At 37.8% G+C, this 26,570-nt stretch overlaps 1 protein-coding gene across 6 annotated transcripts in view; it reads left to right on the forward strand.

Moving 5' to 3' along the window:
* Nucleotides 1-26,570, forward strand: part of CCDC171 (coiled-coil domain containing 171) — a 501,053-nt gene that overhangs the window by 417,404 nt on the left and 57,079 nt on the right. The window lies entirely within an intron of this gene.

Consider the following 26,570-nt stretch of genomic DNA (forward strand, 5'->3'; position numbering starts at 1 on the left):
GATGGAGCTGGAAGTCATTATCCTTAACTAACAAAGGAACAGAAAACCAAATACTGCATGTTCTCACTTAGAAGTGGAAACTGAATGATGAGAACACATGGATGCATGAAGAAGAACAACACATACTGGGGCCTGTCTGGGGTGAGTTGAGGGAGGAAGAGCATCAGGAAGAATAGCTAATGGATGCTGGGCTTTACCTAGGTGATGGTATGATCTGTGCAGCAAACCACCGTGGCACACGTTTACCTATGTAACAAACCTGCACATCCTGAACATGTACTCCTAAACTTAAAAGATGAAAAAAAAAAAAAACCAGTCCTTTTTGCCATTCCTCCCTTCTTATACAGCTAAATGGCTTCCCATCACCCTTAAAATAAACTTTAAACTTCTCATTTTGGCCTTGGGCTCTTCATTATCTGGGCCCTGCTGCTCTCCAACTCCATCACCTTAACACTCTCCATCTCATTCACTGAACTATAGTGACACTGACCTTTCTCCTGTAACTTGAACACAGTGCACATAGGCCCATTTTAGAGGTTTGTGCTTCGTGGTCCCTTTACCAGGTATCCCTTTCTCCCAAATTTCCACAAGGCTCACTCCTTCACTTCATTTATGTCTTTGCATAAATATCACCTCATGGAAGCCTTCTCTCATTCCTCACTAAAATAACCTCCCTTCTGCCTTCATACTTTATAGCCCTGACATAATATGTTTGGCTATTATCTATTTCTCACCAAAATATAAGACCCAGGAGGGCAGGCCTTTACCTACTTTACCACAGTATCTTCACACCTAGAACATGATAGGTATTCAATAATATTTGTTGAATATGTTAATGAATGAACTGAGATTTTCTCCATCGTGGCCTTTTTGAGAGGCAGAACTGCATGCAAATTAAGGAAAAAAGGAGGAGGTTTGGAATCAAATGGACCTCTTGTTTCCAGCCATGTCACTTTTTAGCAATGTACCTGTAAGAAAGTTATTTATGAACTCTGAGCCTTGGGACCTTTATATCTAAAATGTTGCTAAATAATTCCTGGTTTTCAAGGACTGTGTAAAAAGTAAGAGATTATGCATGCCATCACAGAAAACAGACTGTGTTCCTATTTACATATGCTTTCTTTAGTAGAGTCAGAGAATGGCCTTCTTTTGAGTGAGGAACCTAACCACTCTGCACAGGTGTATCTATTACTTGCTGAGTGTTACAGAGAGTCAAAGTAACTGTGATCTCCAAGGAGTATACTCTTAGACATCAAAAATTCATATGAACATTTCCACTTATCAGGGCCAGATGTCCTGATTTTGACATTTGAGCAGAGGTAGACTGCCTGAATTGTAGCTGACAAAATTGTAACAGAATCCAAATATTCACCTATATCCTCACACTGTACTCTGTCTTATCTATATGTCAATAGACTCCAAAGACTCCAAAGCAGCTCTAATAATCTTCATTGTAAAACTCCTAATGATGTCAAGATAGAGTAGGTGCTGAAGAAATGATAACCATAATAATATATTTTGTGTGTGTGTTGGAGAGCTAAAATAATGAAGTTAGGCTGCTGCTTGGTTTCCAGTGTCCCACAATTAATTCTGCTTTAGTCACTAACCAAGCTACTTTCACTTTATCAGACCTTGTTTTGCAACACATTAATAAACCCAGTGGCAATTCTGTAATTTACCAATATGACAAGCATTTTGCAGGCTGCTTAAATTTCTAAGTCCCTAAAGTAAGGCAATTTATTAGTATTGTTGTTGTTGTTATCACTGATCTAGTAGTATCTTCTGAGAAGCTCATTCCTCTTTTTCTAAGATTACTGTTGCCTTTTATGGTTTTCATGTCCATATGCAATGGTTTTCAATAGGAACTTTTTTCATTCTCTGATTATTTTGGTGACCTCTTTTCCATTTTTTGTAGGAAACTATGCTGGTTTTTTTTTTCCTACATGTCACTGTCCCTTTGCTCTTTCTTTACAGTAATCTTTAGCATAAGGGCAGTAATCACTATCAGTCTAGAAGCTGCATTTGCCCTTAGAATTGGCCTTGATTCGGTTCTAGTTGGAAGTAACATATTTGAAAAAGAATTGATCTTGCTTTTGGCACATTTAAGTTGTATATGCCATGGTTGAGTGGAAGCCAGAAAAAAGTTCAGAGTCTAAACAAGATACAAAGAAAACATTTTTTAAAAATCTGCTGCAAAAGTGTTCTGCAACTGTGCTAAATATGGTTTCCCATGAGACTCCTTCTCATACCTGAAAAGCTATCATATTTACATCCTTCAAAGATGGTGCCAGCGAAAACTTTGAGTGATGGGATGAGTCAAGTCCAGGGCCATTTCAAATGCCAAAAAAGGCAAATGAACTTGGATTCTCTTTTTCTTGTATAAAGTAACACCAACAAAACAGCTGAACTACATGCAGCATCACGTCAAGTCAGTTTACAATTTTGCCTTCAGTTGTGCTTGACTGAGGAGGTTGTATATTTGCAACAAAATTTTTTCTCTTCTACTGACCTAATACATTTGCTATCCCTATCATTGTCACCGTCATCACTAAAAAGCCCTTCAGTATCCGTATATACACTGCATTCAGTATCTAGTTACACACTGTTTTCACCATAGCCTGTATTTAATAGTCATATACAATTTTAACTGGACAGTGGTGGCCCAGACCAGTCTATAAAGGAATAAAATTCTTGTATATGTACACAAACCCTAATACATATAGGACCGAAAATGGGCTGTCCAGAAAACTTCTTATAAGTAACGAAAGGGCAGGAACTTGGTTCACTAAAATCCTAGTTTTTATTTAAAAGAAAGGTCATTTTTTTTCTGTCAGGTAATTTTTCAGGCAGTGCAAGATGAAAGCCTTCCCCATCTTAGTAGTTAAAATGGAAATGGAATATAATGTCTCTGAGTCCTATTCCTTCTATACATATATCCAGCATGTATAGATCTCATTCAGAATTAGAATTTATGAATCAGATGAGCTAATCCTATGTGGGCAGGATTTGGGATATCACTCTCTTGGTATTTTGCTTGTTAAGTCCTTTACTGAGATAACAGGTCCTTATAGTCAGGCTGTTGAGACATACGTAGCACATGATCATTTCACATGTATAAGGTAATCGAGTGTACCAGAAGTTATTTTTCTTTTTTTTCGAAGTAATCTATTGTGTGGATAATAGATGATTTGCTATAATTTCTAGGCTAAATTTTTTCCCATAAAAAAATCTAAATCTTTTTTCAAATTATATATGATTTTAGAATCAAAAGATGTTTTGATGGAAGTGTAGAAGTTATATGGCATGCTTTGATGGAATAGAGATTCATTGTTTTGTTACAAATGTTTATTGAACACCTACAGAATGAATGAAGCTCCCAATAAAATATCATTTGAAGTTCTTTTATTTGAAATATTTATTTACATAAACAAAAATCGGTAGCTCAGAGTCAATGCAGAGTAATACTTATTAATGAGTGTGAGATCTTTGAAAATCCTGGTGTCACAGCAAAATTCAAAAGGAGTTTGCTTTGTATTTTTTTCAGTTAATAAAGGAGAGAACATGGATCAATAAAAGAGAGAAGATGGATTCAATTGATGTTATATGAATGTTGTGATAAGTTAGCTGTGCACTTTATGAAACTTGGAAAGCCTGGATTAAGTCTGCTGATTTCACTGAGAAACAAACAAACAAACATCATCCAATCCAAATCAAACCAGGAAACTTGAAACACATTGAGTGAACATGGGCTTTAGAACTGGACAGGCGTGGATTTCAATCCCAATTCTACTCTTTATTAACTAGGTGACACTGGACAAGGTACTTAGCGTCACTGAACCACAGTTTCTTAGTCTATAAAGATAATATGAGTCTTACAGGATTCTTGGAAGGCAGCTATGCTCACCACTGTACCACCAATACACCTACAGGATTATTGTCAGAATTAGAAAAAATATGCAAAGCTTATAATGTGGTGTCTGGCATGTAGTAACTATTGTTATAACCAGGGTCCAGGCAAACCCTGGAACATGGGAACTACAGAGGAGGCTAGAAAACCTTTCAGCAAAGATTTGGTAAAAGCATAGGCTCTACTGACTTCCATACATTCTAACTTATTTGGCAATTCCTCATTGTAGAGTGTGGGGTTCACCTCCTTTGGGGTTTACATGGGTTTGCCTTTGACTGGAGAATTGAGCTGAGTGCATATACCCCTCAGATTATATTGACTCCTTTGAGGCAACAGGCTGCAGAGAGTCTCAGAATAGCTGGTGTTGCTATGACAGTCAGTGAGCAAATATAGACGAGTATCTGATAACCTCTCGTGTTGAGTGTGATGAGCAAAATGCTAGGTCATTTTATTCAAGTATCTGCATAAGAAGTTACATGCAGAAGACTGGTTGGTCTAGTCCATGCCTTTGCCAGCTAAATCAGTATCATTTTAAAAAAATTTAGTGTTTTGTTCTCTTCTTGTTTGTTTCTAAAATAAATATAGACATGTCTACAAACTTGTATATCTTCCCTTTGTAAGTTAAATGCTAGAATACTATATATTTACTTTTTTACCTTTTTATTTTGAAATAATTATAGATTCACAGAAAAGTACAAAAATAGCACAGGGAGGTCCCTGTGTATGCTTTATCCAGCTTTCCCCACTGTCACATCTTACATCACTTTAGGAAAATATCAAAACCAGAAAACTGGCATTAGTACAATGGGTAAATACAGTTCTGTGACATTTGTTCACGTGTATATTTGTGTAGACACTACCACGATCAAGATACAGAAAGGAACCAACAAAATTCTCCCTCAACCAGTTTATGGACATATCACCCCCCATCCTGCCATCATCCCTAACTTGTAGCAGCCACTAAATAGTTCCCATTTCTATAACTTTGTCATTTCAGTAATGTAATATAAATGCCGTCATACAGAATGTGACTTTTTGAGTTGGCTTTTTCCCTCAGTGTAATGCTCTTGAGATCCATCCAAGTTTTTGTATGTATCAATAGTTTATTCCTTTGTCAATATAGATTAATAGTTTATTGGTGACTTGTATTCATGGTATAGATATATCACAGTTTGTTTAGCCATTCATTCATTGAAGGATATTTTGTTGTTTCTGGATTTCGGCTATTACATATAAAGTTGCATTGAACATTTTTATACAAGTTTCTGGGCACAAGTTTTCATTTCTCTAAGATAAGTACTCAAGAATGTGATTGCCTAGCTATATGTAAGTTACATTTAATTTTTTAAAAACTGTCAAACTTTTTTCCGGAATGACTGCCATATTTTTCATTCTCACCATGAATCTATAAGAGATCCAGTGTCTCTGCTTCCTCACCAGCACTTGGTGTTATCCCATTTTTTTCTGTTAGCCATTCTGGTAGGTATAGTGATATCTTACTATGGTTTTACATTTGTATTTCCCTAATGCCTAGTGATTTTTGAAAATATCTTTATATGCTTATTTGCTATTTGTCTATTCTCTTTTGATAAAATTTGCTATTTGTATATTCTCTGGTAAAATATATCTTAGTGCCTGTTGCTCATTTTCTAATTGAATTGTCTTTTTACTGTTGAGTTTTGAGAGTTGTTTATGTATTCTAGAAACTTTATCAGATGTGTGGTTTGCAAATATTTTTTCTCTGTTATTTCCTCTTTGTAACAGGATTTTTTTTCACAGGGTGATAATTTTTAATGAATAGTTTCTGATGAAGTTCAGTTTATTGTTTTTTTCTTTTATTGATCACACTTTTGATTTTGTGTCTAAGAACTCTTTACCAAACTTGAGATCCCAGAGATTTTTTTCCATGTATTTTCTTCTAAAAGCTTCATAGTTTTGTGTTTTACATTTAAATCTATGATCAGTTTTGAGTTAGTTTTGGTATAAGGAGTATTTTAGGTTGTAATAATCAAAATTCTTAGATGACCCCTTTGTCCTTCCCCATGTTGTACATCTGCTATAAAATTAGTCTTCTCCCCTCGGTGGTGGGCGATACCAGTAAATGTAATGGATACCACTCCTGTGATTAGGTTACTCATCAAAAGAGATTGTCCTGGATGGGTCTGACCTAATCAGGTGACTCCTTTCAAGAAGACACAGTGTCTGAGAGATGCTCTTCTGCTGGACTGGAGGAAAGCAAACGGCTATGCTGGAAGAGGAGGGGGCCATTTGGCAAGGAGCTGAGTATGCCCTTTAGGAGCAGAGAATGATCCTGGGTGACAGCCAGCAAGAGAATGGGGACTTCTGTTTTACAATGGCAAGTAAGTGAATTCTGCCAACTTGAATGAGCTTGGAAGAGGACCCTGCTTCTCAGATGAGATGACAGCTCCAGATGATTCTTTGGTATCAGCCTGCTGAGACCCTGAACAGAGGACCCCACTAACCCATGCTGGACTCCTGACCCATGGAAATTAAGAAATAATAAATTTGTATTGTTTTAAGCCATTAAGTTTGTGGTAATTTTTTATGCAGCATGCAATACAGATTTTAATACCCTAGAGTGAGGTGCTGCTTTTATACTTCTATGTAGATGAAGATTTTGATTATTGGAGCTTACATCTGGGTGTGAGGGAAAGAAGTAGGACATACATGCTGTGAGACACAGTGAATCAATAGACTGTCTTCTGGGTTTGGAAGCTTCCTTAGGCTCTGCTCTGCTTTTCTGATTCTAGGGTCATTACTATTGGTTTTTGTTTCTGGGGACAAACCCAGCTGCTGCCACCCTGCACAGCCCTAAGTACAGGAAGAGTCAACTAGCTCAGTTGCTTCCAGTGTAGTTCTACAGTTTGTCACCTGATGCCACAGAGGAGTAGTCTCCAAACTTTTTGATTGCACACTCTTTATTTTTAAGCCAACTTCCCCAACATATATACATTTATTCCTTAATAACATATATGTGTTGTTATTAAATATGCTCCATATACATAGAAAAAGAAAATTTTAAAGGTGTGATTTTTAAAGGTGTTACAAGAAAGATTAAAAAGTAAATATAAAAACTATTGAGAAAATGAAAAAGATCAGTGGTTGCCAGGAGTTAGAGGGGAGCGAGGGATGAATCTGCAGAACACAGGATTTTTAGAGTAGAGAGTCTACTTTGTATGATATTAATAATAGTGAATACATGTCACTATACATTTGTAAAACCCATAGACTGTCCAACACCAATAGTGAGCCCTAATGTAAACTGTGGACTTTGTGTGATAGTGATGTGTCTTCATGAAGGTTCATTTCTGTTGCAATAAATGTACCACTTTGTAGGAGGGTATTGATATGGAGGAGGCTTTATGTGTGTAGGGGCAGAGCATATATGAGAACTCTCTATACTTTCTGCTCAACTTTTCTGTGAACCTAAAATTGCTCTAGAAATAGTCTGTTTAAAAAGCAAATATACAATAAAATCTATTTGTGGACATCCTGTAATTTTTTTATGTTAACTCACTTTGGTGACTATAAGTACATGTCAATAAGTATGCAAGATAATAAATTCTACCTTATTTATAAAGTAAGAAATAACATATATTCTTTACTATAGATTGGCACTGGTGTCTTCACTTCGTCTATTTGTTAAACGTTAATGTGTCTTGTAAGGTATCTTAAAGGAAGGGTGAAAGGCTTTTGCAATGTAGAGGGGCTGAAAGTGGCATCCTTACTCATTTATTTACTTTGCGTTTCAACATGAAAATATGTATGTAACTGTTAAGTGAATCTATAGGTTAAATTATTTTACATAGTTCAGTCTTTATAGTAGTTTATAATGAGATGAGAGATAGACTTTAAAATCTTCTCTGTAAAGTTCACTGTTGTGGCAACATGCTTCAAAGTACTCTGGAACTTGTGTATGAATTATGCAATTTTCTTTCAAAAAAGAGAAGGGTTACAAATCTTTAGAATTTTTCTTTGATGGCAAGTGGCTAACAGAAACATTCTAGCTAGAAGATATTAAACACACGCTTACCCTGTCACTTCAAGGTAAAGTGACATTTGTAAAAAATAAAAACTAAGTGCTCTGATTTTTGCAGGGAAAGCATTGTAAAATAGTTGTTTGGAAATATTTCCAGAATTATGGATTTTTTTTCTCAAAATGATATAAAGCTATAAAAATTTATATATACGCACACATAAAAATTTCAGAAATGTAATTTTCTTTTTTTTTTTTTTGTGACGGAGTCTCGCTCTGTCGCTCAGGCCGGACTGCAGTGGCTGAATCTCAGCTTACTGCAAGCTCTGCCTCCTGGGTTTACGCCATTCTCCAGCCTCAGCCTCCCAAGTAGCTGGGACTACAGGCACCCGCCACCTCACCCAGCAAGTTTTTTTGTGTGTTTGTGTGTTTTTTTTATTATACTTTAAGTTCTAGGGTACATCTGCACAATGTGCAGGTTTGTTACATATATATACGTGTGCCATGTTGGTGTGCTGCACCCATTAACTCGTCATTTACATTAGGTATATCTCCTAACGCTATCCCTCCTGCCTACCCCCTCCCCACAATAGGAGTCGGTGTGTGATGCTCCCCTTCCTGTGTCCAAGTGATCTCATTGTTCAATTCCCACCTCTAAGTGAGAACATGAGGTATTTGGTTTTCTGTTCTTGTGATAGTTTGCTGAGAATGATGGTTTCCAGCTGCATCCATGTCCCTACAAAGGACACGAACTCATCCTTTTTTATGGCTGCATAGTATTCCATGATGTATATGTGCCACATTTTCTTAATCCAGTCTGTCACTGATGGACGTTTGGGCTGATTCCAAGTCTTTGCTATTGTGAATAGTGCCGCAATAAACATACGCATGCATGTGTCTTTATAGCAGCATGACTTATAATCCTGTGGGTATATCCCCAGTAATGGGATGGCTTTGTTCTTTTGGCTTAGGATTGTCTTGGCTATGTGGGCTCTTTTTTAGTTCCATATGAACTTTAAAGCAGTTTTTTCCAATTCTGTGAAGAAAGTCATTGGTAGCTTAATGGGGATGGCATTGAATCTATAAATTACCTTGGGCAGTATGGCCATTTTCACAATATTGTTTCTTCCTATCCATGAGCATGGTATGCTCTTCCATTTGTTTGTGTCCTCTTTTATTTCACTGAGCAGTGGTTTGTAGTTCTCCTTGAAGAGGTCCTTTACATCTCTTGTAAGTTGGATTCCTAGGTATTTTATTCTCTTTGAAGCTATTGTGATTGGGAGTTCATTCATGATTTGGCTCTCTGTTTGTCTGTTACTGGTGTATAAGAATGCTTGTGATTTTTGCACATTGATTTTGTATCCTGAGATTTTGCTGAAGTTTCTTATCAGCTTAAGGAGATTTTGGGCTGAGACGATGGAGTTTTCTAAATATACAATCATATCATCTGCAAACAGGGACAATTTGACTTCTTTTCCTAACTGAATACCCTTTATTTCTTTCTCTTGCCTAATTGCCCTAGCCAGAACTTCCAACACTATGACGAATAGGGGTGGTGAGAGAGGGCATCCCTGTCTTGTGCCAGTTTTCAAAGGGAATGCTTCCAGTTTTTGCCCATTCAGTATGATATTGGCTGTGGGTTTGTCATAAATAGCTCTTATTATTTTCAGATACATTCCATCAATACCAAATTTATTGAGAGTTTTTAGCATGAAGGGCTGTTGAATTTTGTCAAAGGCCTTTTTTACATCTATTGAGATAATCATGTGTTTTTGTCTTTCGTTCTGTTTACATGCTGGATTACATTTTTTGATTTACATATGTTGAACCAGCCTTGCATCCCAGGGATGAAGCCCGGTTGATCATGGTGGATAAGCTTTTTGATGTGCTGCTGGATTCGGTTTGCCAGTATTTTATTGAGGATTTTTGCTCGATATTCATCAAGGATATTGGTCTAAAGTTCTCTTTTTTTGTTGTATCTGTGTCAGGCTTTGGTATCAGGATGATGTTGGCCTCATAAAATGAGTTAGGGAGGATTCCCTCTTTTTCTATTGATTGGAATAGTTTCAGAAGGAATGGTACCAGCTCCTCCTTGTACCCCTGGTAGAATTCGGCTGTGAATCCGTCTGGTCCTGGACTTTTTTTGGTTGGTAGGCTATTAATTATTGCCTCAATTTCAGAGCCTGCTATTGGTCTATTCAGGGATTCAACTTCTTCCTGATTTTGTCTTGAGAGAGTGTAAGTGTCCAGGATATTATCCATTTCTTCTAGGTTTTCTAGTTTATTTGCATAAAGGTGTTTATAGTATTTTCTGATAGTAGTTTGTATTTCTGTGGGGTCGGTGGTAATATCCCCTTTATCATTTTTTATTGCGTCTGTTTGATTCTTCTCTCTTTTCTTCTTTATTAGTCTTGCTAGCAGTCTATCAATTTTGTTGATCTTTTCAAAAAACCAACTCCTGGATTCATTGACTTTTTTGGAGGATTTTTTGTGTCTCTGTCTCCTTCAGTTCTGCTCTGATCTTAGTTATTTCTTGCCTTCTGCTTGCTTTTGAATGTGTTTGCTCTTGCTTCTCTAGTTCTTTTAATTGTGATGTTAGTGTGTGAATTTTAGATCTTTCCTGCTTTCTGTTGTGGGCATTTAGTGCTATAAATTTCCCTCTACACACTGCTTTAAATGTGTCCCTGAGATTCTGGTATGTTGTATCTTTGTTCTCATTGGTTTCAAAGAGCATCTTTATTTCTGTCTTCATTTCGTGATGTACCCAGTAGTCATTCAGGAGCAGGTTGTTCAGTTTCCATGTAGTTGAGCGGTTTTGATTGAGTTTCTTAGTCCTGAGTTCCAGTTTGATTGCACTGTTGTCTGAGAGACAGTTTGTTATAATTTCTGTTCTTTTACATTTGCTGAGGAGTGCTTTACTTCCAACTATGTGGTCAATTTTGGAATAAGTGCGATGTGGTGCTGAGAAGAATGTATATTCTGTTGATTTGGGGTGGAAAGTTCTGTAGGTGTCCATTAGGTCCACTTGGTGCAGAGTTGAGTTCAATTCCTGGATATCCTTGTTAACTTTCTGTCTCGTTGATCTGTCTAATGTTGACAGTGGGGTGTTAAAGTCTCCCATTATTATTGTATGGGAGTCTAAGTCTCTTTGTAAGTCTCTCAGGACTTGCTTTATGAATCTGGGTGCTCCTGTATTTGGGTGCATATATATTTAGGATAGTTAGCTCTTCCTGCTGAATTGATCCCTTTACCATTATGTAATGACCTTCTTTGTCTCTTTTGATCTCTGATGGTTTAAAGTCTGTTTTATCAGAGACTAGGATTGCAACGCCTGCTTTTTTTTGTTTTCCATTTGCTTGGTAGATCTTCCTCCATCCCTTTATTTTGAGCCTATGTGTTTCTCTGCATGGAAGATGGATCTCCTGAGTACAGCAAACTGATGGATCTTGACTCTATCCAATTTGCCAGTCTGTGCCTTTTAATTGGACCATTTAGTCCATTTACATTTAAGGTTAATATTGTTATGTGTGAACTTGATCCTGTCATTATGATATTAACTGGTTATTTTGCTTGTAGTAGATGCTGTTTCTTCCTAGCATCGATGGACTTTACATTTTGACATGTTTTTGCAATGGCTGGTACCTGTTGTTCCTTTCCATGTTTAGTGTTTCCTTCAGGATCTCTTGTAGGGCAGGCCTGGTGGTGACAAAATCTCTAAGCATTTGCTTGTCTGTAAAGGATTTGTTTTCTCCTTCACTTATGAAACTTAGTTTGGCTGGATATGAAATTCTAGGTTGAAAATTCTTTTCTTTAAGAATGTTGAATATTGGCCCCCACTCTCTTCTGGCTTGGCGAGTTTCTGCCAAGAGGTCTGCTGTTAGTCTGATGGGCTTCCCTTTGTGTGTAACCCGACCTTTCTTTCTGGCTGCCCTTAACATTTTTTCCTTCATTTCAACTTTGGTGAATCTGACAATTATGTATCTTGGAGTTGCTCTTCTCGAGGAGTATCTTTGTGGCGTTCTCTGTATTTCCTGAATTTGGATGTTGGCCTGCCTTACTAGGTTGGGGAAGTTCTCCTGAATGATATCCTGCAGAGTGTTTTCCAACTTGGTTCCATTTGCCCCGTCACTTTCAGGTACACCAATCAGACATAGATGTGGTCTTTTCACATAATCCCATATTTCTTGGAGGGTTTGTTCATTTCTTTTTACTCTTTTTTCTCCACACTTCTCTTCTCGCTTCATTTCATTCATTTGATCTTTAATCGCTGATACTCTTTCTTCCAGTTGATATCAAGTCAGTTACTGAAGCTTGTGCATTTGTCACGTATTTCTCATGTTACGGGTTTCATCTCTGTCAGTTCTTTTAAGGTCTTCTCTGTATTGCTTATTCTAGTTATCCATTCATCCATTCTTTTTTCAAGGTTTTTAGTTTCTTTGCGCTGGGTACGTAGTTCCTCCTTCAGCTCTGAGAAGTTTGATTGACTGAAGCCTTTTTCTCCCAAATTGTCAAAGTCATTCTCCGTGCAGCTTTGTTCCATTGCTGGCGATGAGCTGCGTTCCTTTGAAGGGGGAGATGCACTCTGATTTTTTGAATTTCCAGCTTTTCTGCACTGCTTTTTCCCCATCTTTGTGCTTTTATCTGCCTTTGGTCTTTGATGATGGTGACGTACTGATGGGGTTTTGATGTGGGTGTCCTTTCTGTTTGTTAGTTTTCCTTCTAACAGTCAGGACCCTCAGCTGTAGGTCTGTCGGAGTTTGTTTGAGGTCCACTCCAGACCTGTTTGCCTGGGTATCAGCAGCTGAGGCTGCAGAAGATAGAATATTGCTGCGCAGTGAATGTTGCTGTCTGATTCTTGCTCTGGAAGGTTCATCTCAGGGGGTGTACCCTGCCATGTGAGGTGTGAGGTGTCGGTCTGCACCTAGTGGGGGATGTCTCCCAGTTAGGCTACTCAGGGGTCAGGGACCCACTTGAGCAGGCAGTCTGTCCATTCTCAGATCTCAGCCTCCGTGCTGGGAGATCCACTGCACTCTTCAAAGCTATCAGACAGGGGCATTTACCTCTGCCGAGGTTTCTGCTGCTTTTTGTTTAGCTATGCCCTGTCCCCAGAGGAGGAGTCTACGGAGGCAGGCCGGCCTCTTTGAGCTGCAGTGGGTTCCACCCAATTCAAGCTTCCCAGTGCCTTTGTTTGCCCACTTAAGCCTCAGCAATGGTGGGCACCCCTCCCCCAGCCTCGTTGCTGCCTTGCAGTTAGATCTCAGACTGCTGTGCTAGCAATGAGGGAGGCTCCATGGGCGTGGGACCCTCTGGGCCCGGTGTGGGATATTATCGCCTGGTGTGCCATTTGCTAAGACCCTTGGTAAAGTGCAGTATTAGGGTGGGAGTTACCCGATTTTCCAGGTGGTGTGTGTTTCAGTTTCCCTTGGCTAGGAAAAGGGATTCCCTTCCCCCTTGCGCTTCCCAGGTGAGGCGATGCCTTGCCCTGCTTCAACTCTCACTGGTTGGGCTGCACCAGCTGACCAGCACCGATTGTCCAGCACTCCCCAGTGAGATGAACCCGGTACCTCAGTTGAAAATGCAGAAATCACTCGTCTTCTGTGTCACTTATGCTGGGAGCTGGAGGCTGGAGCTGTTCCTATTCTGCCATCTTGGGCGCGCCTTTTGTATTTTTTTAGTAGCGACGGAGTTTCACCGTGTTAGCCAGGATGGTCTCGATCTCCTGACCTCATGATCCTCCCGTCTCAGCCTCCCTAAGTGCTGGGATTACAGGCTTGAGCCACTGCGCCCGGCCCTAGAAATGTAATTTTCTAGCCAGAGTGTCTTTTTAACCTTTGTTACAAATGTAAAAAGTATTTAATATAAAATGTTTTTGTTAAAGAGTAATTGATTAATTCAGGGAAGTTGGAAATTTTCTACGCAAAATTTCAATTAAAACTTTTGTTTGATTGATAAGTAGTATTGAAACATGAATGCCCTGATTTAGTAAGCACAACTGTATTAGGCCATTCTTGCATTGGTATAAAGAAATACCTGACACTGGGTAATTTATAAAGAAAAGAAGTTTAATTGACTCATGATTCTGTGGGCTTCTAGGGAAGCTTCAGGAAGCTGAAGATCCTGGCAGAAGGTGAATGGGGAACAGGCACATCACATGGTGAAAGTAGGAGCAAGTGGTGGGTTGGGGAGAGGGAGCTGCCACATTCTTTTAAAGCACTAAGCCATGAGTGATCTACCCTCATGATCCAAATGCCTCCCACCAGGTCCCACTTCCAGCACTGGGGATTACAATTCAGCATGAGATTTGGGCAGGGACATACATCCAAACTATATCAACAACTAACTGTGTACTTCTTCCATTTGCATTTACCTGTTTAACCATGTATCATGGGTGATGGGCATGGGGAATCAGAATTATGCCTCCAATTGAGTATATCAGAAAGAGTTATACAAGTCCTTAAAAATGATAAAGCCTATCCAATCATGTTTCTTTCACTAAAAGTTATTAATAGCAACTTTTTGTTGAGAGTAAATGTTTTAGGGTTATTAATAAATCAAGGTTAAGGCCTTCTCCCATGTCTCCTAGCTGTTTGTGCTGAGCTTCAAGCCTAACTGTAGTTGGTGTTACCATTGTAGAAGTACTCTCTTATTTTAAATAGGGTTTTTCTAAAAGTTTGTTTGTGATCCTTTCTGCTTTCTGTTCCTTATCGATTAATCAGGATTCTTCTCAGCTGATAGCATTTTTAGCAGCTTTTATGCATTCATGCACATGTGTGTGTGTACATGCAATATATGCAATATATTGCATATATTGCATAGTTGTGAAGTCTGCTCTTTTTGTATATCCATCATGTGAGTAGTGAACATCATATCCTCACCACCTTCTCACCTTTTGTAGTCTCCAGTGTCTGTTATTCCACTCTGTACATCCATGCGTAGCCATTGTTTAGTTCCCACTCATAAGTGAGAACATGCAGTATTTGACTGTCTGTCTCTGAGTTGTTTCACTTATGATAATGGCCTTTAATTATATCCATGTGGCTGCATAAGACATGATGTTACTTTTTTAAATGCCTGAGTAACATTACATGGTATATATACACACACACACACACACACACACACATATATATATACACACACACACACACACACACCCCACATTTTCTTTATCCAATCATCTGTTGATGGACACTTAGGTTGATTTCATATCTTTGTTATTATGGATAGTGCTACAACAGGCGTATGAATGCAGTGGTATAACAATAGGGTATAATTTCCCCAGTGTATGTTTTTGTTGACTTTGTCAAAGACCAGTTGACTGTAGGTATGCGGCTTTATTCTTGAGTTCTCCATTCTGTTCCATTGATCTATATGTGTGTTTGGTGCTAGTACCATGCTATTTTGGTTACGATAGCCTTGTAGTACAATTTGAAGTTAGGTTATGTGGTGCCTCTAGCTTTGTTCTTTTTGCTTAGGATTGTTTTGGCTATTAGGGCTCTCTCTCTCTCTCTCTCTCTCTCTCTCTGTGTATATACATACACACATATATATACTTTTAAGTTCTGGGATACATGTGCAGAACATGCAAGTTTGTTACATAGGTATACGTGTGCCATGGTGGTTTCCTGCACCCATCAGCTCGTCATCTACATTAGGTATTTCTCCTAATGCTATCCCTCCCCTAGCCCCCGACAGCCCGAGAGGCCCCAGTGTGTGATGTTCCCCTCCCTGTGCCCATATGTTCTCATTATTCATGAGCTGTTTGGTTTTCTATCCTTGTGATAGTTTGCTGAGAATGATGGTTTCTGGCTTCATCTTTGTCCCTGCAAAGGACATGAACTCATTCTTTTTTTAATGGCTGCATAGTATTCCATGGTGTATATGTGCCACATTTTCTTTATCCAGTCTGTCATTGATGAACATTTGGGTTGGTTCCAAGTCTTTGCTGTTGTGAACAGTGCTGCAATAAACATAAACATGTGCGTGTACCTTTATAGTAGCATGATTTATAATCCTTTGGGTGTATACCCAGTAATGGGATTGCTGGTTCAAATGATATTTCTAGTTCTAGATCCTTGAGGAATCGCCACAGTGTCTTCCACAATGGTTGAACTAATTTACACTCCCACCAACAGTGTCAGAGTGTTCCCATTTCTCCACATCCTCTCCAGCATCTGTTGTTTCCTGACTTTTTAATGACTGCCATTCTAACTGGCAGGAGATGGTATCTCATTGTGGTTTTGACTTGCATTTCTCTAATGACCATTGATGATGAGCTTTTTTTCGTATGTTTGTGGGCCACACACATGCCTTCTTATGAAAAGTGTCTGTTCATATCCTCTGCCCACTTTTTGATGGGGTTGTTTCTTTCTTGTAAATTTGTTTAAGCCCCTGTAGATTCTGGATAGATTGCAAAAATTTTCTCCCATTCTGTAGGTTGCCTGTTCACTCTGGTGATAGTTTCTTTTGGTGCGCAGAAGCTCTTTAGTTTAATTAGACCCCATTTGTCAATTTTGGCTTTTGTTGCCATTGCTTTTGGTGTTTTAGTCGTGAAGTCTTTGCCCATGCCTATGTCCTGAATGGTATTGCCTAGGTTCTCTCCTTGGGTTTTTATGGTTTTAGGTCTTATATTTAAATCTTGAATCCATCTTGAGTTAATTTTTGTATAAGGTGTAAGGAAGGGGGTGCAGTTTCAGTTTTCTGCATATCTAGCCAGTTTTTCCAACACCATTTATTAAACAGGGAATCCTTGCCCCATTGCTTGTTTTTGTCAGGTTTGTCAAAGATCAGATGGTTGTAGTTGTGTGGTGTTATTTCTGAGGCCTCTGTTCTGTGCCATTGGTCTACATATCTGTTTTGGTAGCAGTACCATGCTGTTTTGGTTACTGTAGCCTTGTAGTATAGTTTGAAGTCAGGTAGCATGATGCCTCCAGCTTTGTTCTTTTTTTAATTTAATTTTTTTTTTTTTTGGAGACATAGTCTTGCTCTGGCACCCAGGCTGGAGTGCAGTGGCGTGATCTCAGCTCACTGCAAGCTCCGCCTCCTGGGTTCATGCCATTCTCTTGCTTCAGCCTCCCGAATAGCTGGGACTACAGGCGCCTGCCACCATGCCCAGCTAATTTTTTGTATTTTTAGTAGAGATGGGGTTTCACTGTGTTAGCCAGGATGGTCTCGATCTCCTGACCTCGTGATCCGCCCGTCTCGGCCTCCCAAAGTGCTGGGATTACAGGCGTGAGCCACCGCACCCTGCCCAGCTTTGCTCTTTTTGCTTAGGATTGTCTTGACTATATGGGCTCTATTTTGGTTCCATATGAAATTTAAAGTAGTGTTTTTCTAACTCTGTGAAGAAAGCCAGTGGTAGCTTGATGGGAATAGCATTGAATCTATAAATTACTTTGGGCAGTATAGCCATTTTCACGATATTGATTCTTTCTATTCATGAGCATGGAATGTTTTTCCATCTGTTTATGTCCTCTCTTATTTCCTTGAGCAGTGGTTTGTAGTTTTCCTTGAATAGGTCCTTCACATCCCTTATAAGTTATATTCCTAGGTATTTTATTCTCTTTGTAGCAATTGCGTATGGGAGTTTGCTCATGATTTGGCTGTCTGTTTGTCTATTATTGGTATATGGGAATGCTTGTGATTTTTGCACATTGATTTTATATCCAGAGACTTTGCTGAAGTTGCTTATCAGCCTAAGGAGTTTTGGGACTGAGACGATGGGGTTTTTTAAATATACAGTCATGTCATCTGCAAACAGAGATAAATGACTTCCTCTCTTCCTATTTGAACACCCTTTATTTCTTTCTCTTGCCTGATTGCCCTGGCCAGAACTTCCAATTCTATGTTGAATAGGAGGGGTGAGAGGGCATCCTTGTCTTGTGCTAGTTTTCAACGGGAATGCTTCCAGCTTTTGCCCATTTGGTAAGATATTGGCTGTGAGTTTGTCATAAATAGCTTTTATTATTTTGAGGTATGTTCCGTCAATACCTAGTTTATTGAGTGTTTTTAGCATGAAGGGGTGTTTAATTTTATCGAAGGCCTTTTCTGCATCTATTGAGATAATCATGTGGTTTTTGTCATTGGTTTTGTTTATGTGATGGATTACATTTATTGATTTGCATATAATGAACCAGCCTTGCATCCCAGGGATGAAGCCGAGTGGATCATGGTGAATAAGCTTTTTAATATGCTGCTGGATTCGGTTTGCCAGTATTTTATTGAGGATTTTGACATTGATATTCATCAGGGATATTGGCCTGAAGTTTTCTTTTTTTGTTGTGTCTCTTCCAGGTTTTGGTATCAGGATGATGCTGGCCCCATAAAATGAGTTAGGGAGGAGTTCCTCTTTTTCTGCTGTTTGGAATAGTTTCAGAAGGAATGGTACCAGTTTGTTTTTGTACCTCTGGTAGAATTCAACTGTGAATCCGTCTGGTCCTGGGCTTTTTTGGTTAGTAATTACTGCCTCAATTTCAGAACTTGTTATTGGTCTATTCAGGGATTTGACTTCTTCCTGGTTTAGTCTTGGGTGGGTGTATGTGTCCAGGAATTTATCTAGTTCTTCTAGATCTTCTAGTTTATTTGCATAGGGGCGTTTATATTATTCTCTGATGGTAGTTTGTATTTCTGTGGGATCATTGGTGATCTCCCCTTTATGATTTTTTATTGTGTCTATTTGATTCTTATTTGTTTTCTTCTTTATTTGTCTGACTAGCAGTCTATATATTTGTTAATCTTTACAAAAAAACAGCTCTTGGGTTCATTGAGTTTTTGAAGGGTTTTTCGTGTCTCTATCTCCTTCAGTTCTGCTGTGATCTTAGTTATTTCTTGTCTTCTGCTAGCTTTTGAATTTGTTTGCACTTGCTTCTCTAGTTCTTTTCTTTGTGATGTTCTTTTCATTGTGTTGATTTTAGATCTTCCCTGCTTTCTCTTGTAGGCATTTAGTGCTATAAATTTCCCCCAACCACTGCTTTAGCTGTGTCCCACAGATTCTGGTACATTGTGTCTTTGTTCTCATTGGTTTCAAAGAACTTATTTATTTCTGCCTTAATTTCGTTATTTACCCCGTAATCATTCAGTAGCAGGTTGTTCAGTTTCCATGTAGTTGTGTGGTTTTGAGTGAGTTTCTTAATCCTGAGTTCTAATTTGATTGCACTGTGGTCTGAGAGACTGTTATGATTTCTGTTTTGCATTTGCTGAGGAGTGTTTTACTTCCAATTATGTGGTTGATTTTAGAATAAGTGCGGTGTGATTCTAAGAAGAATGTATATTCTGTTGATTTGGGGTGGAGAGTTCTGTAGATGTCTGTTAGGTCTACTTGGTCCAGAGCTGAGTTAAAGTCCTAAATATCCTTGTTAATTCTCTGTCTTGTTCATCTGTCTAATATTGACAGTTCGGTGTTAAAGTTTTCCACTATTATTGTGTGGGATCGTAAGTCTCTTTATATGTCTCTAAGAACTTGCTTTATGAATCTGAGTGCTTCTGTTTTGGGTGTGTATATATTTAGGATAGTTAGCTCTTCTTGCTGCATTGATTACTTTCATTCTTTGTCTTTTTTAATCTTTGTTGGTTTAAAGTCTGTTTTGTCAGAGACCAGGATTACAACCCGGTTTGTTTTTTTTTCTTTCCATTTGCTTTGTAAATATTCCTCTATCCTTTATTTTGAGCTTATGTCTGTCTTTTCATGTGAGATGGGTCTCCTAAATACAGCACACCAATAGTTTTTGACTCTTTATCCAATTTGCCAGTCTGTGCCTTTAATTGAGGCATTTAGCCTGTTTACATTTAAAGTTAATATTGTTATGTATGAATTTGGTCCTGTCATGATGCTAATTGGTTATTTTGCCTATTAGTTGATGCATTATTAGTTTCTTCATATTGTCAATGGTTTTTACATTTTGGTTTGCTTTTGCAGTGGCTGGTACCAGTTTTTCATTTCCATATTTAGTGCTTCCTTCAGGAGCTCTTGTAAGGCAGGCCTGGTGGTGACAAAATTTCTCAGCGTTTGCTTGTCTGTGAAGGATTTTACTTCTTCTTTGCTTTTGAAGCTTAGTTTGACTTGATATGAAATTCTGGGTTGAAAATTGTTTTCTTTAATAATGTTGAATATTGGCCCTCACTCTCTTCTGGCTTGTAGGGTTTCTGCAGAGAGATCTGCTGTTAGTCTGATGGGCTTCCCTTTCTTAACCTGACCTTTCTTTCTAGCTACACTTAACATGTTTTCCTTCATTTCAACCTTGATGAATCTGAGAATTATGTGTCTTGGGGTTGCTCCTCTCAAGGATTATCTTTGTGGTGTTCTTTATATTTCTTGAATTTGAATGTTGGCCTGTCTTGCCAGGAGAAGTTCTTCTGGGAAGTTCTCCTGGATAATATCCTGAAGTGTGTTTTCCAACTTGGTTCCATTCTCCCTGTCACTTCTAGGTACACCAATCAAACATAGGTTTGGTCTTTTCACATAGTCCCATATTTCTTGGAGGCTTTGTTAGTTCTTTTTCATTCTTTTTTCTCTCTTCTTATATTCACACTTCATTTCATTACATCGATCTTGAATCTCTGATATCCTTTTTTCTGGTTGATTGATTCGGCTACTGATACTTGTGTATGCTTCACGAAGTTCTCATGCTGTGTTTTTCAGCTCCATCAAGTCATTTATGTTCTTCTCTATACTGGTTATTCTAGTTAACAATTCCTCTAACCTTTTATCAATGTTCTTAGCTTCTTTGTGTTGGGTTAGAACATGCTCCTTTAGCTCAGAGGAGTTTGTTATTACCTCCCTTTTGAAGCCCACTTCTGTCAATTTGTCAAACTCATTCTCCATCCAGTTTTGTTTCCTTGCTGGTAAGGAGTTGTGATCCTTTGGAGGAGAAGAGGGATTCTGGTTTTTGGAATTTTCAGGCTTTTTGCACTGGTTTTTCCTCATCTTCATGGATTTATCTAGCTTTGGTTTTTGATGTTGGTCACCTTCAGATGGAGTTTTTGCATGGTTGCTCTTTTTGTTGATGTTGATGCTATTGCTTTCTGTTTGTTAGTTTGCCTTCTAACAGTCAGGTCCTTCTTCTGCAGGTCTGCTGGAGTTTGCTGGGGTTCCACTTCAGACCCTGTTTGCCTGGGTATCACCAGCAGAGGCTGCAGAACAGCAAAGATTGCTGCCTGCTCCTTCCTCTGGAAGCTTCATCCCAGAGGGGCACCTGCCAGATGCCAGCTGGAGCTCTTCTGTATGAGGTGTCTGTTGACCCCTGCCAGGAGGTGTCTCCCGGTCAGAAGTCATGGGGGGGTCAGGGACCCCCTTGAGGATGCAGTCTGTCCCTTATCAGAGCTCAAGCACTGTGCTGAGAGATCTGCTGCTCTTTTCAGAGCTGGCAGGCAGGAACGTTTAAGTCTGCTGAAACTGTGCCCACAGCCGCCCCTTCCCCCAGGTGCTCTGTCCCAGGGAGATGGGAGTTTTATCTATAAGCCCCTGACTGTGGCTGCTGCCTTTCTTTCAGAGATGCCCTGCCCAGAGAGGAGGAATCTAGAGAGGTAGTCTGGCTACAGCGGCTTTGCTGAACTGCAGTTGGCTCTGCCCAGTCTGAACTTCCTGGTGGCTTTGTTTACACTGTGAAGGGAAAACCACCCTCTCAAACCTCAGTAATGGTGGACATCTCTCCCCCTACCAAGCTTGAGCATCCTAGATCGACTTCTTACTGGTGTGCTGGCCGCAAGAATTTCAAGCCAGTGGATCTTAGCTTGCTGGACTCCATGGGGGTGGGATCCGCTGAGCTAGACCATTTGGCTCCCTGGCTTCAGGCCCCTTTCCAGGGGAGCAAACGGTTCTGTCTTGCTGGTTCCAGGTGCCACTGGGGTATGAAAAAAAAACCTCCTGCAGATAGCTTGATGTCTGCCCAAATGGCCGCCTAGTTTTGTGCTTGAAACCCAGGGCCCTTGTGATGTAGGCACCCAAGGGAATCTCCTGGTCTGTGGGTTTTGAAGACCGTGGGAAAAGCATAGTATCTGTGGCAGACAACGTCATCCCTCATGTCAGAGTCCCTCATGGCTTCACTTGGTTTGGAGAGGGAGTTCCCTGACCCCTTGTGCTTCCCGGGTGAGGCAATGCCCCACTCTGCTTCTGCTCACCGTCTGTGGGCTGTACCCACTGTATAACCAGCCCCAGTGAGATGAACTAGGTACCTTAGTTGGAAATGCAGAAATCACCCACCTTCTGCATTGGTCTTGCTGGGAGCTGCAGACCAGAGCTGTTCCTATTCAGCCATCTTGTTCAGGAATCCTTTATTTTTGTTTTATATGAATTTTAGCATTGTTTTTTCTAACTCTTCAAAAAATGACATTGATAATTTGATAGAGATTGCATTGGATCTGTAGATTGCTTTGAACAATATGGTAATTTTAACGATATTAATCCTTCCAATTCATGATCATTGGAGATTTTTCCAATTGTTTGTCTTATCTACAATTTATTTCATCAGTGTTTTGTAGTTCTACTTATAGATCTTTCCATCCTTGGTTAAATATATTTCTATTTTTTTTTTGTAGCTATTTTAAATTGGATAGCCTTCTTGATTTGGTCCTCAAGTAGATTATTATGGAGATTATTATGGGTGTATGGAAATGCTGCTGATTTCTGTACATTAATTTTGCATCCTGAAACTTTACTGCATTTATCAAATCTAAGTGTTTTTTGGTGGATTCTTTAGGATTTTCTAGATAGAAGAATATATCATCAGTGAGCAGAGATAATTTAACTTCCTCTTTTCCAATTAAGATATGTGTTATTTTTTCCTCTAGCCTGATTATTTTGTCAAGGACTTCCAGTACTGTGTTGAATAAAAGTGGCAAAAAGTGGACATCCTTTTCTTGTTCCAATTCTTAGAATGCTTTCAACTTTGCTTCATTAAGTATAATGTTGACTGTGGATTTGTCATATAGGCCCTTTATTATGTTGAGGCCTATTCCTTCTCTGCCTAGCTCTTTGAAGATTTTTATCATGATGATATACTGAATTTTACCAAATGCCTTCTCTGCATCTATTGAGCTGATCATATGGTTTTTATCCTTAATTCTGTTTATGTGATGTATCATGTTTGTTGATTTACATACGTTGAACCATCCTTGCATTCCTGCAATAAATCTCACCTGATTATAGTGTATTATCTTTTTGATGTGCTGTTGGATTCTATTTGCTAGTATTTTGTTGAGCGTAACCATGTTATCAGTGTGAGATCTTCTTCTTTAGGAATGACATAATAAATAGTAACTTTTATTATCAAAGAGACATATATTAAATATTTAAATATTTTATATTTAAAATATTCATATTATGTCTAATAATTTACACCTCTCAGAAATATTGAAACCTTCTTTTATGAGCTAAAATAGTAATTTGATATCATTATTACAGATAATATTTACCTGAGGGTTTATTATATGCCAGGTAGTTTAAGCTCATTTCACATATTAATACTCATTTAATTTCTATAAAATGTTATAAGGTATGAATTTTTATCCTAATTTTGTGAGAACATATTACATTTCACATATTTAGTATATCTGGCATATGTATTTTACACAATATATTTACATAAGATATAGAAATGAAGTATGTTTGTAATTATATGAATTAAAGTCAAAATGTTAGAGGTTTTTGCTTTCCATTTACTCAAAAATGTAGATAAAAGATTTGATATTTTGGCATGTCGGCTTTATGATATTTTCCACTAATTTCTTCTTCTCTTAATATCAGGTCCCCAATAATCCCATTGTTCCTGGTGTTCAAATTTGATGTCAGTCTAAACTACTTAATAATATGTACATAACAAATTATATAAATGATGTTCTAGTCTTCAAGTGACGTGCACTTGTTTGTATCTCATAACTTTTTATATTTTAATGCACATATACTTTTAAAAAATGCATAGATGTGGAATTTTATGTTTGAAATTCCCTCATCTTGTTACTGTCAATTATAGATACTATAGATTATCTCTAAAACAAAAGTTCTTCTTGTTCAGAAACTGTCTTTTGTTCTTCATATACTAGCTGAGTCCCACTGAAATACAGCTCTCACTGCATAGTATAGTCAAAATAACCCCCTCGGGTCAAGGATGACAATAGGATAAATTCTCAAATCCTGGACTTGCTGTATATAATATCATGCTGTTCTATCATTGTTTCCTAATGTAAAATAATGTGATCTTTTAATAAAGGAACAGAATATGTCGTAGAGGGTTAGACTTTAGGAGACTGATACAAGGGTCAGTAGATGCTTACTCCCTCTTTCTTCTACTCCCTCAGTTAATTCAGATTGTCATTTCCATTTCTTGTACCAACTTGGCACCTTTCTTTCGTATTAAAGAGTTGAATTTTTCATTGGTATGTTTTGCTATATAGTTTGAATCACTTTTTAATACTGGAAGTTAACATTCTTTATTCTTCAGAAGATCTGTGGCTTCTTTGAATAATTGCCTTTTCAGTGATACTCCTCATACCTTCAAATTTTGAAGGAGACTTTTGTTTAGAAGAGCATAGTATATTTTATACATATTAGTAACATGAAACATGCTTTCTGTATTGATCATTGTACCTTGCTGCTCTGAAAAAGTATCATATGCACTATTATACAAATTTTATTTTGTCTCTCAAATGAAGATATTACTTTAAGAGAGTTGGAATGTTTAAGATTTGAAATCCTAAGAAAAATTGGATTATTATATTCTTTTTAGTGTTATAAAGAAGTAATATGTGGTTTATATTAATATTTCACTGAATATTAGAATTTAGTTATTAAAAGTAGATCAAGGAAGAGTTATCCACTACATAAAATTTCTGACATTACTTCTCAAAAAATTTATTTTTAAAGGGAGATTTGATGGAATATCATTTGTATTATTTATTCCTTTTAGAATGTCATAAAGATGAAATTCGTAAAATGTGTTTCTCCAAGTTTAGAAAATGGGATAACTTTTAAAATGTGGAACTTTTAATCCTAAAATATTAAAGGCCAATTCTCTTGTGACTTACAGTGAAATAATAATCCAGGAGCCCATTACTGATGGAAGGGAACTTTCTTATCATTCAATAAGCATTTATGCATGTTTCAGCCTTTTATACATTTTAGGTCCTTAGACAATAAAAGTATATATATAAGAACCATGTATTTCAGAATGTCTCATTTATATTTTAATGGAGAATTTGAAAATAGAATAATAGTAATAATACTACAATGAAATTCAATAGTTTACCATTTTTAGAGTGCTTTCTTATATTAAATGCAATATAGTTGAAGGGTTAAGGAATGGGTTTGCATGAGAAATACTTGGATTTGTATCCTGACTATTATCCAACTAATTGTAAACTTGGACTAGTTATTTAATCCCTCCAAGCTCTTGTGTTTTGCTCTGAAAAGCTAGGTTGAAAAAGTATCTACTCCATTTGGTTACTGTAAAGATAAATGAAATTAAGCATGTAATATGCTTACATGGTCCCTACACTTCAGTAAATACCTAATAAACATTAGCTATTTTAATTTTCTGAGCCTTACAACAGTTTTGGAAGTAGACAAGAAAACGACTCTTTTTTCTCATTTTATAGAGGGAGGAGATGGAGGCTCAGAGGGATTATGTGGCATTTCCCAACAACATAGAGTTGAATCAAAGTAAGAATCAGAAAAAAGAAAAAAACCCCAGGACTTGTGATTTCTGGTTCACTATCTCAATAGAGAAGATACATGAATTTAAAAGAATTGAGAGAGACTTGACATAGGAAAAAACAGACGTAATTCAAGTTTCTGATTTTCACATACTTTTGAGATGCAGGGGTATGTTTTGTATTAGTATTAGCTGTAAACTTACCTTGAAATGATTCACAGGAAGATAGGTTAGGATATGTCAGATATTCCCAGGTAAGAAGTCATATAATGCTTATGTAGTGTTGGTTAATAAATTCCCATTTGTGTACTTCACCCTTTTATGCCTAGCCTATAGTTATGCTTCTGCTTTTTTTCAACTTGAACAGAGTATCATTAATAATTTATTCATTTGTTTAGGTGTTAAGATTATGTACTTTCCCAAACATCATCACCCTTTCCTAGAAAGTATTTTGTAACAATATATGGTTTCATCTTATGGTTTTTATCTTTTCTAATTTTTCTTTAATTAATTAATTAATTCATTCATTCTTCAAAACAGTTGTTAATTCAAGCAGTCATTCAAACAAGCACTCACTATCCCTGAAGCTCCAGATAGGTATAGGCACAGTATCTGGCCTTAAGTAGCTCCTCAGTCTAGTAAAGAAGATAAACATGTAAACTAATACATTTCTATTAAAGCAATAAATGCAACAGTGGAAGCAGGCATGAAGGATCCACAGAAAAACAGGATAGAAGTTAACACTGCCTTTTTTGGGCTCACAAGAGGATTCTTGAAAAAGATCTGAGCTGGATTTTTGAGGGCAAATAAGAATTTATTAGGCCAAAAGATCTGATTTTTCTTACTTACCTGCAAGTAACTAACTTACCTCTATTTTGCATACATTCTCTACATTGTTTCTTACACTTTCTTTGTTCACTAAATTATTTTTCACATGTATTCACAACTATTCAAATATATAATTTCTCAAAGCTTTCCTAATCCATAACCTTAAGATAGAATGTAATTTGCAAATTCTCACACT

Source organism: Papio anubis, chromosome 13, assembly GCF_008728515.1.
Source record: "Papio anubis isolate 15944 chromosome 13, Panubis1.0, whole genome shotgun sequence".
Classification (NCBI taxonomy): Eukaryota; Metazoa; Chordata; class Mammalia; order Primates; family Cercopithecidae; genus Papio; species Papio anubis.